This window comes from Dama dama, chromosome X (assembly GCF_033118175.1).
Source record: "Dama dama isolate Ldn47 chromosome X, ASM3311817v1, whole genome shotgun sequence".
Classification (NCBI taxonomy): Eukaryota; Metazoa; Chordata; class Mammalia; order Artiodactyla; family Cervidae; genus Dama; species Dama dama.
In genome coordinates this window covers 155,862,190-155,878,245 of record NC_083714.1, presented here as the reverse complement: position 1 = coordinate 155,878,245, position 16,056 = coordinate 155,862,190, and positions in this window count along the sequence as shown.

Sequence of the window (16,056 nt, the reverse complement as noted above, 5' to 3'; positions counted from 1 at the left end):
TGACTCCATAATGTTCTGTGGTCTAGATGGTGCACTGTGTGTGAAACAGATCCTCTCTCTGAGGAAGTTTATGGTGCTTCCAGAATTTTTGTATAGCAGACAGTGCTGTGCTATGACTCCTTTTTATCTAAGTCTGCATATGTGTGTGTGTGTTTCTGTGTGTGTGTTTGGTCCATTCTTCACCTGGGAGGTTTTGAGTCAGAAACATGTGCCTCATGAGGTTTATTTTTTCTGCCTTTGTAGATGGGATAGGTGACAGATGGTTTTATTGTTTTAAATAGGTATTTCTGCCCATGTGAGTGAGGTGAAACATCCTTCCATGTGTTCAGAAGCTTGTCCTGAATTTGAGGAACATATTTAAGGTTCTGAAAACAGATGCTCTGAGTTCTGTTTGGCAAACAAGACATGAGAACGGGTGGTGAGAGGAGACCTGGGGGGCCTCCTTGCTGGTGGACAAGCAGGTATTTAAAGACAGTTAGATTTGGACTCTGAAGGGTGGAGGAGAGTGTCCAGTGTAGACTCTCACTTTTGCATTCTGTATATCTGGGTGCCCTTTCAGTGACAGTTTTGCAGAATGATTATCTAGTTTGGAAGAGGTTAGTAATCTAAGTAGAATGGAGAAAGAACTGGCAACCCACTCCAGTATTCTGGTATGGAAAATCAGCATGGACAAAGGATCCTGGTGGGATCCATGGGGTCACAAAAGACTCAGAGACAACTGTGCTTAGTAATCTAAGTAACATGTATAACACGTTATAAAACCAAAACAAGTAGTTGATTCAGATGCTTTTAAAAATAAACACACTTTGAATAGAAAGCTTAGATTTTTCTTTTTAAAATTAACTAATTTTATATTAAAATTTAATACTGTGTGTAGACATTATTTGGGCTTCCCAGGTGGCTCAGCAGTAAAGAATCCACCTGCCAATGCAGCAGAGAGAGGTTTGATACCTGAGTCAGGAACATCCCCTGGAGGAGGAAATGGTAACTCATTCCACTGTGTGAGAGTGGCTAGTACAGGTTGAGTTGTTCTGGGAGGTTCTGCAAAAAGGCAAGTAGGCACCTCAAGATGAAACAGACTGTGATCAATGTGGGCAGTTTTTTTCTGGTTGGTTGTTTTGGTCTGTTTTGTTTTGTTTTGAGGGGAGGAGGCTATGCTAGGTCTTCGTGTCACATGCGTTTGTCTCTAGTTGTGGCGAGCTGAGGGGGCGGGTGGTGGTGGGGTGGTCTACTCTATTTACAGTGTGTGGGCTTCTCCTTGCAGTGGCTTTTGTTGTTTCTGAGCATGATCTCAGTAGTAGTCACACATGGGCTTAGTTGCTTCAAGGCCTGGGGTATCTTTCTGGACCAGGGATCAAACCTACATTCTCTGAATTGCCAGGACAATTCTTTAACACTGGACCACCTGTGAAGTCCCAAAGTGGAAATTACTGTTGACTCACTCCCTCCCACTGGTGACGTCTGTTGGTTTTTTTTGTCTTTCTTGTCCTTGCCGAGAGCACAGTGCCCAGGGGCCAGGCAATGATGGCTGCAGGTCTGCTTCACAAAGTGGGGGCATCTGGTTTCCCTGGCCCTGTGCCCCACATATCTTGTCATAAGTTAGAAGCTGGGGCCAAGAAGGCAATGCTTTGGGGGACAGGAACCCCTATCACTGTCTGTCTGCAGCAAAGCTTCTTTCCAGAACAGATGAGAGCCTACACTGCCTTGCTCCCAGGGTCCTGTTGTCAGGGAACAAAGAAGGTTCACAGAAGGGCCATGAGTGCACATACATCCTCCTCTGAGATTCCCAAGCTTATTCTGGCATCTGCCTGGAGACAGATGACCTGGGGAGCAGGGGAAGCTTCTCGCCTGCCTCCTGGCCACTTTGTTTTTCCCTCTTTCTTGACCTAGGAACTGCTGTGCACAAGGAAGTCCAGGAGGATGTGGGAACCTCTTCTCCAGGTCTGTCTCTGGTACACCTGTCACCTGTGCTGTCTTCCCCACCCTGGAGGTCCCGAGGGCTATGGGCGTGGGTATTTCCCTGAGGACCACCAGGTGTTTTGCAGGGGAGCCACTGCGGTCAGGCCACTGGCTTAAGCAAATGCATTTGGAAGACGTTAAGACCTACTGGGTCACTGTGGCATGTTCCTGACTAATGTGGAGGCATACATAAGCCCCTTGCTGTTGGAGATGTGCTGAGGAAAGGGGAGTTCTTGCCAGTGCTGGGTTCAGGCTGTTTCTGCTAAGTGCTATCAAACATGCACTAAAACTCTCTGCTTGCAGAGCACCCGAACCTCATTCACAGTCTTCATAGCACCCCAACTTCATCCACAGCTCTGGGCAAATTACCATACTTTCAACTCCTTGGAGTATATGGAATTTCAAACATGGAAAGTTCCTTCTAAGTATCACACCATAAACTATTCTGTGATGCTTGGAATGACCCTTCTGCCACACTTACCTGGTGAATATGAACTCATGTTTACAATGAGCCTTGCCTGCCACTTCATTGTTCATCTCACTCTCAAGTGGTCTGCCCACTTCCATGAGCCATTTTGTCAGGACCACAATGTCCATAATGCAGATTCTTTGTTAATTTATGCCTCTTTGCTGGACACCTTAAAGCCTTCCATGACTCTTGATTCCATCTGCTAAGCTCACATTCAGGAGCAGATTAACACCCAGGGATGCAGAGATTTTCTGCAGGAGGTGATGAGGGTCAGCCAGATGCAGTGGCATGGTGACATATTTAAAGAAGACAGGTGTCCGCTCCAGTGGCAGCATGCACACCTGCTCCAAGCAGATTTCTTGCCACATGTGTGGGCTTCTCCACAACTCTGAGGTGCAGTGACTTCCTCACTGAGCCAGCATCATGTCTGACCTCCCCTGTGTCACTGGCTCCTTGGAGCTGTCCTGTTCAGGTGTCTCTGTGCATGGCCCCAGCAGTGATGAGTGCAGGCAGATGCTCCTGAAGCTGCAAGAGAAGGGCGGCTAGGACTGGTTGTGTCTCCAGTCCCCAATTCTTCCCTTCCCTTTCCCCCGTTCCTCTCCCTTCTCCTCCTCCCCTCCCTTCTATCTTTTCCCTCCCATTTTCCTCCTTCCGCCTTCTCCCCACACCATCCCTTCTTCCCACCCCCACTTCCCTCCTCCAGAGCTGTTCCTGGGACAGAAACTTTGTGTGTTCAGGGGGATGCCTATATTACTGGAGATGCTTCCATCTCCCTTCTCACTTCTTCCCCTCCCTCCCCTCCCCACCTTCTCCCTCTCACCCCCCCATCCCTCCCTCTCCTCTCCCTTCTCCCCCTCCTCCCGCACTTCCTCTCCCTCCTTCTCCCCCCCTCCCCATTCTTTCCTCCCCTCCACTTCTGTCTCTCCCCCTCCTATCTTCCTTTTCTTCTCCCTTCCCTCCTCCCTATCCCCCTTTCCCCTCCCCCTCATTCTCCCCCTCTCCTCCCTTCTCCCCTTCATTCTTTCCTTTTCCCTTTCCTTCTCCCCTTCCCCCTCCCTTTGTTCCCTTTCTCTCCCTCCTCCTTTCTCCCCCTCTCCTCCCCTTCCTGCTCTCCTCTCCTCCCCCTCCTTCCTCCTCTCCCCTCCCTTTTTCTTCTCCCCCTACCCCTCCATCTCCCCCTCCCCATCCCTTCTCCCCTCCTCTTCCTTCTTCCCCTCCAACCTCTGCCTGTCCCCCTCTACTCTCTCTTCCCTTCTCCCTCTCTTCTCCCCTTCCCCTCTTCTACACCTCCCCTTCTGTAGAGCTCTTTCTGGGGCAGAAACTCTATGTGTTCTGGGGTACCTGTCTTATCCAGGATGCTTCTGCAGAGTGGTCTGAGAGTCATCACTCACATTTCAGGGGAAATGTTTCTGCTTTGAGCTTCTGGGGGCTTATGGCCATTGTTTACTATACTTATTTTATTGTTAAAACAGTAGAGTCATGGGTTTATATTGGGCAGATGTTGAATTGCTTAGGCTGTTTTCCATCATTGTTTTTATTACATAAAATCAGAAGGGGGAAAAACACCTCATATATCAGACTTGTTCTTATTAAATAAAATGAGGAGAGGGGGAAAAACTCATGGAACAGAACTGCTTTATTTGGGGAAATGTTGATTCTTTTTAGATGTAGATTTAAGCAAGTGAGTCAGGTGAATTATGTGAGATATCTCCTGTTCTGAGCCAGGGGAGGAGGAGAAGGGAGAAAAGAGTGGTAAACAGTTAAGACTTGTTTTGTGTTGAAAGGCATGCAAGTGATGTTGATGAAATGTGGTGTGAAAAAGGTGATGGTTTCTAATATACTAAGGCATGCAGAGTATGTTGCATGTATTTTTGTTTGTACACCCTTAAGACTCACTGACTCTGTTGCTTATGTTATATTTTAAATGTTATGTTCATTCATATTTATATTTAGTTATGTTAACAGTTGCTCCTTTGAGTGTCTGTGATATCTTTACCAAAATATCCACTGTAGGGTTGAAATGTAACCAGAAAGTTGTGTTGGTACCTTTATAAAAACATCAAGTTGAATGAAATCATGTGCTCAACAACTGGGTATATGTGCCATGATTTCTTGTGGTTTGGACAAAACATTTTACTGTTGCTGGTGCTGGGTTGGGCTTCATTGGTGGCTCAGTGGGTAAAGAATCCGCCTGCCAATCCACGGTTCCATCCTTGGATTGGGAAGATCCCCTGTAGGTGGAAATGCAATCCATTCCATTATTCTTGCCTGGAAAGTCCCAGGGACAGAGGAGCCTGGCTGGCTACTGCCCCTGGGGTCGCAAAAGAGTGAGACACAACTAATCCACTAAACAACAGCAACAGCAAGAGTGCTGGGAGAGATAGTAACCCTCCACCCCCTTTTCAAAAATTAACATAAAAACAGTCCAGTCATTTGGGTCTGTTCCCCTTCTGCTTGTGTTGACTGTGTGACATGTCTATGTGGTCTTTCTGCAGTTATATCTGGGGAACACAAGTGTCTGGCACAAGTATGCACTTGTTCTGGCTAGTGGACAGATAAGGGGTGCCACAGCCCCCTGGAGTTGAACCCTGAAGCTTTGATCCCATGCAAATACTGCTACTCAGCTGTGGAATTTGCCTAAAATGCTGCTTTGATGTCTGGTGTTAATTTCAGCCATTGAGGTTGCTTGGGAATTTTTATCTTCACTTCTTTTTCTTTTTATATAAAAGCAGGAACTACTGGCCTCTTATTTCCTTTCATCAGGAATGATGTCACCATCCACGACTTTGTGTTGTCAGATCACTGCTTGCGGAGGGGTGGGTGAGGGGAAACACTCCACCACTCAACAGATATCTGTGATGTGTGCTTTTTATTCATTCATGTACACTGGGAAGCTCTCCAGCCAGGTGGCCAACATCATACCCTTGGTTCCTGACCTTGGGGGAGATGGCAGCTGAGGGGGTGATGGGCAGGGACTGGGAAAGCTCTGACAAGCAGTGGCCGTGATGGAAAGAATGAGGGCTAAGAGTGGACCCCCACCTTGAGCTGTCCTCTGAATGTTGAGCCAGGATGGAGACACAGATGTGGACCTATCTCACTGATGCCAGGGCCCCCTAAAGAGGCTGGCAGAAGGGATGCTTGGCCAGGGTTGAGGGGGTTAGCCCAGGGCTATAGCTTTGTGTTTCAGACACCAGCTCGCCTCTGAGTACCCAGGAGGCCTTCTGCCAGGTGGGCAGCATGCCCAGGGAGCACACAACAGCTCTGCAGGGGCCTGGGTATCGCTCCCTGGCTGCAGGGAGCAGCTGAGGGTTGCAGAGCCAGGCCCGGATCTGCTGAACTGAGTTTCAGGGACATTGGAGCAGTGGGAGGCAGAGACAACTCTGGAGATGGAGAGGCTCGACCAGGTTAGGAAGCAGCTGAAGCTCAGGGAGAGGCTTCATTCAGAGTCTGTGGTTGTTGTTCAATCTCTCAGTCGTGTCCAACTCTTTGCCATCCCATGGACTGCAGCACACCAGGCCTCCCTGTCCACCACCAACTCCTGGAGTTTGCTCAAACTCATGTCCATTAAGTCGCTGAAGCCATCCAACCATCTCATCCTCTGTAGTCCCCTTCTCCTCTTGCTCTCCATCTTTCCCAGCATCAGGGTCTTTTGCAATGAGTCAGCTCTTCACTTCAGGTGGCCTAAGTATTGGAGTTTCAGCTTCGGCATCACTTCTTCCAATGAGCACCTCAGGACTGATCTTTAGGATGGACTGGTTGGATCTCCTTCCAGCCCAAGGGATTCTCAAGAGTCTTCTTCTAGTATTGTTCTGCCCGTAGTCTGAGTCCCGGGTCGGGAAAGAAGACTCCTCGAAACAATGCAACTCGCAAGAGGGGAAGTTATTACTGACTTGAGCCAGGGCCTCCCGCCCTCACCAGGTGTGTGAGGGCAAAAGGCCCAGAGCCCCAGTTCTCTCGGGTATTTATTAGGTCAAAAAAAGCAGCAGGTAGTTGGCGCAATTGGATTGGTTACACAGTGGGTAGTTGGCGTAAGCGAATTGGTTACACAGTTGCAAGGTAATTTTTGTTGGCCCAACGTGGGGCTTTCAGCTTTCCCCTGATAGTTTCCCTTATTTCTGGCTAGGCATATGTTGATTGGCTGGCTCCAGGAGGCCTGATAATTATGTTACCCTGGGAAACCAGGCCTACTCCTAATCTAGGCTGCCTGCCATGGCGTTAGCCATGACAGCCTCACATTTCCCCCCTGTCTGTTGTTCAAGTAGAGCAATCTTCCTCTTCACCCTGTGAAATTGAATGATATTGCTGTCTCAATAACATAATTTGGATGGTATTTAGGTGCTCCCTAATAAATGAGACCAGACGGTTTAAAATGCATGGACCAAAAGTCAGTAACAATATTAATATTATGAGTGGCCCCAGGAGGGTGGAAATCAAAGTGGTCAACCAGGGGGAGTGCTGAAATCAAGATTCAAACCAGCCTTGTTGGGCTTCTCGTTCTCTTTTCCGCTGGGCTAGTCCCTCTCTTACTTTCTGGAGAGATTTTTGTACCACCCCTGAATGGTCGATATAGAAACAGCATTCTTCTCCCAGTGCTGCACATAATCTTCTTTGTTACAGAAACAACAAATCTAAACCTTTCTTATTCTGTAACACTACTTTAGCCAAGGAGCTCAAGGATTTTTGGAGGTGTGAATTGGACTCTTCCCGTGGTTTTGCAACCCCAAATGGCGCAATAAAGAGTCAACTCCCCCACATTTTTCAATTTGGTTCCAATCCCTTCTCACCCCCGCCCCCCCCCCCCCCCCCCCCCGGAGACATAGACAGGCACCTGTTTGTAGTACTGTGGGCCTTTTCTCTCACACTTATGGGTGAACAGACCGAAAGAGCTGTGAGCAAAAAACTTGGTCAGTTGGTGGAGACCAAACCCATTACCGTCAGCCGCCAGCATGCACAAATCAAAGGTCAGTACTGGCTACCATGTCCCTTTGGGGGCCACGTTGGAGATCAAATTAAGCACTTCTCCAGTCTCAGGACTTTAGATCACCCAAGTCAGGTTACCCGGCTGATGCGGGTTGTGGCTTGTTGCTCTTGGGCCGATGAAAACTGTTATCAGCAGGATGGTTAAGATGGCTCCCTTCGTACAAGTTTCAGTTTTAAAGGATTTGATGGGTGAAGTCTTGCCTCCCATTCTGCTTATGCCTTCTTCTGTTCTTCCAGGGTGGCTTGCCACACGTGATTGCAGTGAACCAAGGGCCCGATCCCGTCGACCTTAACAGCAGTAGGACTGGTAAGGAGAACAACATAAGGGCCTTTCCATCTAGGTTCTAATGCTTTAGATTGGTGTTGTTTTACCCAAACCCAATCTCCCGGGCCAATATTATGTGAGGGGATGGTTTCCTTGTTCCCTCGTGTATCTCTTGAATTAATTTCCAAACATGGCTATGCACCTTGCTTAATGCCATCAGTGATTGCTGGAATTTTCCCAAGGTAGGAGGTGGTAGGCATTTTCTCTCGAATATAGGACACACAGGAGGGGGTATTCTATACAGAATCTCAAAAGGGGTAAGATTCAGCTTATAAAGGGTGTTACGCGCTCAAAAGAGCGCGAAGGGAAGGAGGGCCACCCAGTCTCTGCCAGTCTCTATTGTCAAGTTTGTCAGAGTTTCTTTTAGGGTCCAATTCATTCTTTTAACCTGTCCTGAGCTCTGGTGATTATATTCATAATGTAACTTCCATTTTGTCCCCAGAGCTTGTACAATCCGGCTCACAAAGGCAGGTCTGTTATCAGAGCCCATAGTCACTGGCAGCCCGTACCTAGGAACTATCTCTTTTAAGATCTTTTAGCAACCACTGTTGCTGTCTCTCCATTAGTGGGGAAGGCTTCTACCCACCCTGAGGAGGTATCTACCAGAACCAACAGATAGCGATACCCATACTTGCCTGGCCTTACCTCAGTGAAATCTATCTCTCAGTGTTGCTCTGGCTCTTCCCCTCGGTACCTCGTTCCAGTGTGCTTCCTTTCAAGGGAACCTCAGGCAGGACGTCTGGAGAAGAGTCAAGGTCTTTTTTTCTCTCAAGTGTGTAGTTGTGTGCAGGTGTTCACATAGGTGACGACCCAGGATGGCAGGCAATATCAGGTTGTTGTTTTGATCTCGGTAACATCCATCTTTTTCATCCTTCTGGAGGGTGGTATCCTCGCTGATCCAAACGAGGTCAGGGAGGGAATAGTCGGGGACTGGCGGCAGAATCCCCATACCAGGAGGTGGAAGTCCCATGGCTAATATGGGGGCGGCGTAGTCCCGGCTGGCCGCTTCTAGTAGGGCCCGTCTGAGTGTCTGGAAAGCCGGTTTCATTTATCCAGTCCAAGTCCAGTTTGGGGTCTCTTTATTTCCCTTATACAAGGGCCGGGCCGTCTCAGCAAACCCCATGATCCACAGTCTACAATATCTAACAGTCCCCAAAAACTCTCTCACCTGGCGGGGGGTCTTGGGCTCTGGTATCTGCAATATTGTTTCCTTCATGGCCTGAGTTAGCCACCTTTGCCCCTGCCTGATCTTATACCCCAAATAAGTGACCTCTTGTCATGATATTTGTGCCTTCTTTGCACTAGCACGATATCCCAAGGTGCCTAGAGTCTGTAAGGGGTCACCGGTGGCACAGCTGCATGCCTCCTCTGTGGTTCCAGCCAACATAAGGTCATCTACATATTGCAGCAGGATGACCTCTGGGTGGCTGAGTCTGATATTCATAGAGGTCCTCACTCAAAGCCTCATTAAACAAGGTAGGGGAGTTTTTGAACCCTTGTGGGAGGCGGGTCTAAGTTAGTTGTACTACCGGTTGGCCTTCTCCCTCAGTCCACTCAAAGGCAAATATTTCCTGGCTCTGGGCCGCCAGGGGTAGGCTGAAAAAAGCATCTTTCAAGTCCAACACAGTGTACCAAGTGTACTCAGGCAGCAGACTGCTCAGGAGGGTATACGGGTTGGGGACAGTAGGGTGTATGTCACTCACCCGCTTGTTGACTTCTCGTAGGTCCTGGACAGGTCTGTAATCCGTACTCTCCCTGGCTTCTTCACCGCTAGTAAGGGGGTGTTCCAAGGCGATTGGCACCGCTTGAGAATTCCAGCATCCACGAGCCGTCGAATGTGGGGAGTGATCCCCCGCCGAGCCTCCTGGCTCATAGGGTATTGCCTCACCCTCACAGGAGTTGCCTCGGCTTTTAGTTCAATGATGACTGGATGTCTCTGTTTAGCCAGTCCCATTCCTGCTGTTTTTGCCCATGCCAACGGGTATTTGTGGACCCACGGTTGTATTTCTGGTGTTATAACCTCTGAGGGCTTAGGCACAAAAAGTCTGGATTCATCTCTTAAAGCTAGAGACAAGACATGTATCGGCCGTCCAAGTCTATCCATGACTGACATTCCCCCAGGGTCAAAATGGATCTGAGCATTAACTTTAGTCAACTAGTCCCGTCTAAGTAGAGGGGCTGGGCATTCTGGTATCACCAAAAACGAATGGGACACCTGATGGGTCCCCAGATTTACTTTCCATTCTGCAGTCCAACAATATTATTTTTTGTCCCCGTGGCTCCCTGCACCAAGCTGGTTTTTTTTAGACATTGGTACCAGTTTTTTATTTAAAACAGAGTGTTGGGCGTCAGTGTCCACCATGAAGCCAACGGGTTTTCCTTCCACATGTATGGTTACCCAGGACTCGGGGAGGGGTGCCGAGTCTTGACTCCCCTAGTCACTGTCTTCCCCTGCATATAGAACTCGAGTTTCAGGGGAAATTTTTTATCTCTCTGGGTTGTTCTTCTCTTCAGGTCCTCTTAGGGCACTCATTTTTTTAGTGCCCCCGTTCTTTGTAGTAACTGCACTGATCTTTCTTTAGGGCCTGCCTTTTTGGTCTCTCTGTTTTTCCCGTCTGGGGGCCTCGAGGCTCCCTAATTCTCTTCTGGCCTTTATCCCCGCAAAAAGAATCTTGGCTAGCTCTCTCTGGTTCTTCTGGCTTTCTTTTGCCCTATGTCCCCTATCTTTTTTCCTGATCTTCTCAGCTAGTTCCCTTTCCTCCCGACGAAGTCGTTCCTCCCTTTCTTCTGGGGTCTCCCTATTATTAAATACCTTTTCAGCTGCTTTCAGTAAGTCTTCTATTGTCTGTTCTCCTAACCCCTCTATCTTTTGTAATTTCCTCCTAATACTGGGGCTGCCTGATTCACAAACGCTAATAGAACTGCAGCGCATGATTCCTCAGCCTGGGGCTCCATGGGTGTATATTGCCTAAAGGCTTTTATTAGCATCTCTAGGAAGGCTGACGGGCTCTCAGTGGGCTCTTGCCTTACTAAATTTACCTTTGCCAAATTTGTCGGCTTCCTAGCTGCGACCCACATGCCAGCCATTAGAGTCTGGCGGTACACTTGGAGACGCTCCCTACCTTTCACTCGCTCAAAATCCCAGTTAGGCCGCAACAGAGGAAACCCCTCGTCCACGAGATGAGGCTGGGCGGTTGGTCTCCCATCGACTCCCAGGACCCGTTTCTGCACTTCTGCCAGGATTCACCCCCGTTCTTCTGTGTTGAAGAGCACCTGCAACAGCTGCTGGCAATCATCTCAGGTGGGGTTATGAGTGAACAAAACGGGGAAATGGCCAGTACTGATAGATTCGCTCTCCGTCCAGGTTAGCTGGTCCCACCCAGATGGGGAGTGCCTGTACAGTAGATGAAGGTAACTCTGGGTCTCCATAATCCTGCTCAACCCTATTTCTTCTATTCCTTCTCTGGGGTTGGGGTTTTCTTATCTCTTCTGATTCATCGGGGGGACTCTTTCCCCCAGGGGCACCTGCAAGGAGGAGGGGCATATGGCGGGGGCCTAATTTCCGTTTCAAAGTCAATCAGGTTCCGGTCCGAGGATTCCTGCAAGACCGGTTTTGGGCCCTTGTCTTCCTCTGGGGCAGTGGGAATTTTCATAACCAGGGCCTGTACATTAGGAGAATCAGGGAGTTTGTGAACAAAAGGTTTTAACCATTCTGGTGGATCTTTTACTAGATCTTGCCAGACCATAACATATGGGACTTGGCTCGGGTGGCCCCAGGGATCAGGAGCCATAACTTTTTCTTTTTCACTGCCAGAATAATAGAAGGTTGAAAAGTTTCTTCTGGAGGCCATCCAACTTGGAAGGCGGCCTACTCTGCAGAGCAACAGGTTATTAATTTACTCTTTGTAACTAGTAGCAACCGATCATAAGCTCTAGCCCTGACATCTGAGAAATGATCAGTCATGAGAGAGTGAGATAGATTTTCTTTGCCCCATAGCGAGAGTCAGAAGAAAGTCACCAAGAATTACCACCATAAATCCTATCGGGAGAGGTGGTGGCCAGGAGGTTGGGCTTGTCGTATCTTTCATGGAACTATTTGAGTGCCTTAGTCGTTGCACGGAAATTTTCTTGCTGGGGGCCGGCACCCTAAGGGTTTCTAGCCCATTCCGTGACCCCCTTATCCTTTCACGGGAGTTTTCCAGTGGCAGGCACCCTATCGGCTCTTAAGTGCCTGTCCCGTGCCCACACAGACAGGTTTTTATTTGGCCAGATTCTCGGTTTAGAATACGAGAAAAAAGAAAAGAGTTTCACCCTCTCAGGCTCCCGTTACTGGGGCTGACTTGTTGGGAGGCCTTCAGAATCCGCCAGGGAGTAGCTGTGTCTGGGATTCGTCAGTTGCCCTGACAACTGTCTGCCCATTCACTGAAAGTCCCAGAAACAGAAATGAGGCTCCAAGCCTTTATAGGAAGAAGTAGACAAAGACACACCAGAGAACAATGAGACAGAAGACAATCCCAGCAGTTATACAGAAAAACACATAGGCAGACACACATTGGCCGACAACACAGATCCTCTGGAACAAGGGTCACCTTACCGTATGGTGTCCACTGTTCCCCAGATTCGGGCTTAGGAGAGGAGGTCTCCTTCCCATACAGCTGGCTGTCTCCCAGCGTGCTCGCTGGCCTCAGCCTTACACCAGCTGGAATGGCCAGTCCGTTCCCTCATGGAAAGCTTTCCCTAACGCCAGACACCTTCCTGCTTCACAACAGGGCCTCAGCTTTACTCTGGTCTTTTTGCGCCAGACACCTTCCTGCTTCACAGCAGGGCCTCGGCTTTACTCTGGACTTTTCTAGACCTGCCTGAGCACCGGTGCTATTACCTGTCTTTTTTCCCCTTTGTTCCAAAGAGTGTTCTTCCTTGGTCAAGGGATCCCGGATGAGCCCCCAAATGTTCTGCCCATAGTCCGAGTCCCTGGTTGGGAAAGAAGACTCCTCGACACAATGTAACTTGCAATAGGGCAAGTTATTACTGACTCAAGCCAGGGCCTCCCGCCCTCACCAGGTGTGTGAGGACAAAAGGCCTCGAGCCCCAGTTCTCTCGGGTATTTATTAGGTCAAAAAAAGCAGCAGGTAGTTGGCGCAATCGGATTGGTTACACAGTGGGTAGTTGGCGCAAGCGGATTGGTTACACAGTTGCAAGGTAATTTTTGTTGGCCCAACGTGGGGCTTTCAGCTTTCCCCTGATAGGTTCCCTCTTTTCTGGCTAGGCATATGTTGATTGGCTGGCTCCAGGGGGCCTGATAATTATGTTACCCTGGGAAACCAGGCCTACTCCTAATCTAGGCTGCCTGCCATGGCGTTAGCCGTGAAAGCCTCACAGTATCTGTATGGTGGTGCTTTTGTATGTGTTGTTTTCAAAACACATAATAAAAAGGGTGTTTGCAGTTTTTACTCTCCTCCAGTCAGGGCGCACCGTCAGCATCACACAGACCTCTGCATCCCAAAGCTCTAGGGGCTTCCTGCCTGGAGCTCATCTCAGCCACCCCAATACTCAGTGGGAGCATTTGCAGGACTTTCCAGGTTCTCCTTTATCTGCAAGGCCCTCCCCACTGCTGTCCACTCTGACTCTTGCTTTTAAGATGCCCTCAAGTGTCACAGGTCGGTTTTATTCCCCAAGAAGTCTTTCCATGGCCAGCATCACCTGTAGCCCACACACCCTGTGGTCCCCAGTTATGGTGTCCAGCCAGGCCCTGCCTTCCTCACTGGCCTCCCAGCCTGCAGACACGACATTGTCAGGCCCACCAGGTTTGCAGGGACCACATGCAGGATATGTTTGTTTTCTGAGGCAGCAGCTGTTTTCCTGCATTTGGACAGGTTAGGAAAATAACCCAGCATTCATGTGATTTTTATTTATTTACTTTTTTTCATTTTTGAAAAAAGAATTCTGTGAGATTGTGGATATTTCACTCAAACCCTTATTTTAATAACTCCTTTTTTAAAATTAATTTTCTAGATCTAGGTCCATTCTTAATTTTCAGTGGTATCCTAGCATGTTTAATATTTGTGATCTCAACATCTTCCATTAAAAAAATCATAAAGACTACCTGCATATAAAATTATTTTTAGTATTGACATAAACTGGGATTCCCTTGTGGCTCAGAGGGCAAGGAGTCTGCCCACAGTGTGGGACACCTGAGTTCGATCTCTGGGTTGGGAAGATTCCCTGGAAAATGGAAATGGCAACCCACTCCAGTAGCCTGGCCTGGAAAATCCCATAGATGGAGGAGCGTAGGAGGTTTACAACCCACGGGATTGCAAAGAGTCGGATGCGACTGAGCGACCTCACTGGTTCACTGGTTGCCTGTGAACCCCTCACGGCCACACACTGGCAGGCTCCCGTTGGTGGAAAACCACGCAAGTGTTGATCTTGTGTAAGAAGAAACACAAGTCTACTGAGATGAGGAGCTTATACCTGCCCCTCCTGTGTCTGTTCCACCTGGGAACTCTAGGTGGTGCCAGAGCATTTGGTCCTCTGCACTTTACTGCCCAGTCTGGTCCTAATGACTCCGACACCAGAGACCAGCCCTCAGCCAATCGCCTTCCTCTCTCTCATCCAGACTATCCCAGGGACCATCTCTCCGGTGGTCCAGTAGTTAAAGGTCTGCCTTGCAACGCAGGAGACGCCGATTCAACCCCCGGTCGGGGAACAAGGATCCCACATACTGTGCAGCAAATAAGCCCACACACCACAACTAGACTGTTTGTGTATCCCAGGGAAAGATGCATGGGATGCAATGAAGATCCTGGTGAGCCGCAACTAAGACCCGATAAATAAATGTTAAAAATAAATGAATTCTTAAAAAGATAATAATAATAATAAGCCTGCTGTTTTAGCCACCAGAGGGGCTAACAAATCACCTGGAAAATGAAAATCACTCAGTCATGTCTGACTGTTTGTGACCCCATGGACTGTAGAGTCCATGGAAGATTCTCCAGCCCAGAATAGTGGAGTGGGTGGCCTTTCCCTTCTCCTGGGGATCTTCTCAACTCAGGAATTGAACCCAGGCCTCCTGTATTGCAGGCAGATTCTTTACCAGCTGAGGCACAGGGGAACCCCAAGAATACTGGAGTGGGTGCATAGCTAATCCCTTCTCCAGTGGATTTTTCTAACCCAGGAAGTCAAACCTGGGTCTCCTGCATTGCAAGCAGATTCTTTACCAGCTGAGCCACAAGGGAAGTCCAAGAATACTGGAGTGGGTAGCCTATTCCTTCTCCAGCGGATCTTCCCAGCCCAGAAAAATGAACAGAGGTCTCCCGCATTGCAGGTGGATTCTTTACCAGCTGAGATATCAGAGAACCTCCCTTGATTCCCAAATGTATTTACTATGCTCTAGGAAAGTCTGAAGATTTGACAAGAGCCCACACGTTTTAGGAAAATTTCACTGTTCCCAGTAGCCCCAGTTTCTCACTTAGAGCTTGTGGGTACAACCCTTTACACTGTGCTTTCATTTGTTTTTAAAAGCCATAATTAGTACTGTGACCGTTGGCTATGTCTTCTCAAAGTAGAAACATGTTTCTGTGCCTAGACCTTGTTGCTTGGTCACTCAGTTGGGTTTGACTCTTTGTGACTCCATGCACAAAGACCACCAGGCTCCTCTGTCCACAGGATTTCCCAGGCAAGAATATTGGAGGGGGTTTCCATTTTCCTGACCCAGGGACTGAACCTGTATCTTCTCTGTCTCCTTGTATTAGCAGGTTGTCTCTCTACCACTGAACCACCTGCAAAACCCTTGTGTAGACATATTTGGCTGTATTGTTCTTCACAGATCCTGGCATTTTGTTTTGCTTTTTTACAAATTAAAAGTTGTGACAGCCCTCTCATGCCCTTAGTTCCATTAGTTAGTCTGTTAGTGACATTTCTCCAACAGTACTTGCTCACTTTGTCTCTTTGTGTCTCACATTTTGGTGATTCTCACAGTATTTCAAAAATTTTTGTTATCACATTTGTTATGGTATCTGTGGTCAGTGATCTTTGATTTTACTGGTGTTACTACCAGGACTCTGAAGGCTCAGATGATGGTTAACATTTTTTTTTTTTAATTTAAAATAAGGTCTGTGCATTATTTTCTTATACATGCTATTGCACACTTTGTAGACTCCAGTGTAGAGTAAACATAACTTTTAAATGCATTGGGAAACCAAAGTATTCAGGTGGCTAGCTTTATTACAATATTTGCTTCATTGTGAGGGTTTGGAGCCCAACTTAGAATATCTCTGAGATCTGCCTATATTATCTTTTAAAATAGGATGAGAAACATTTACTA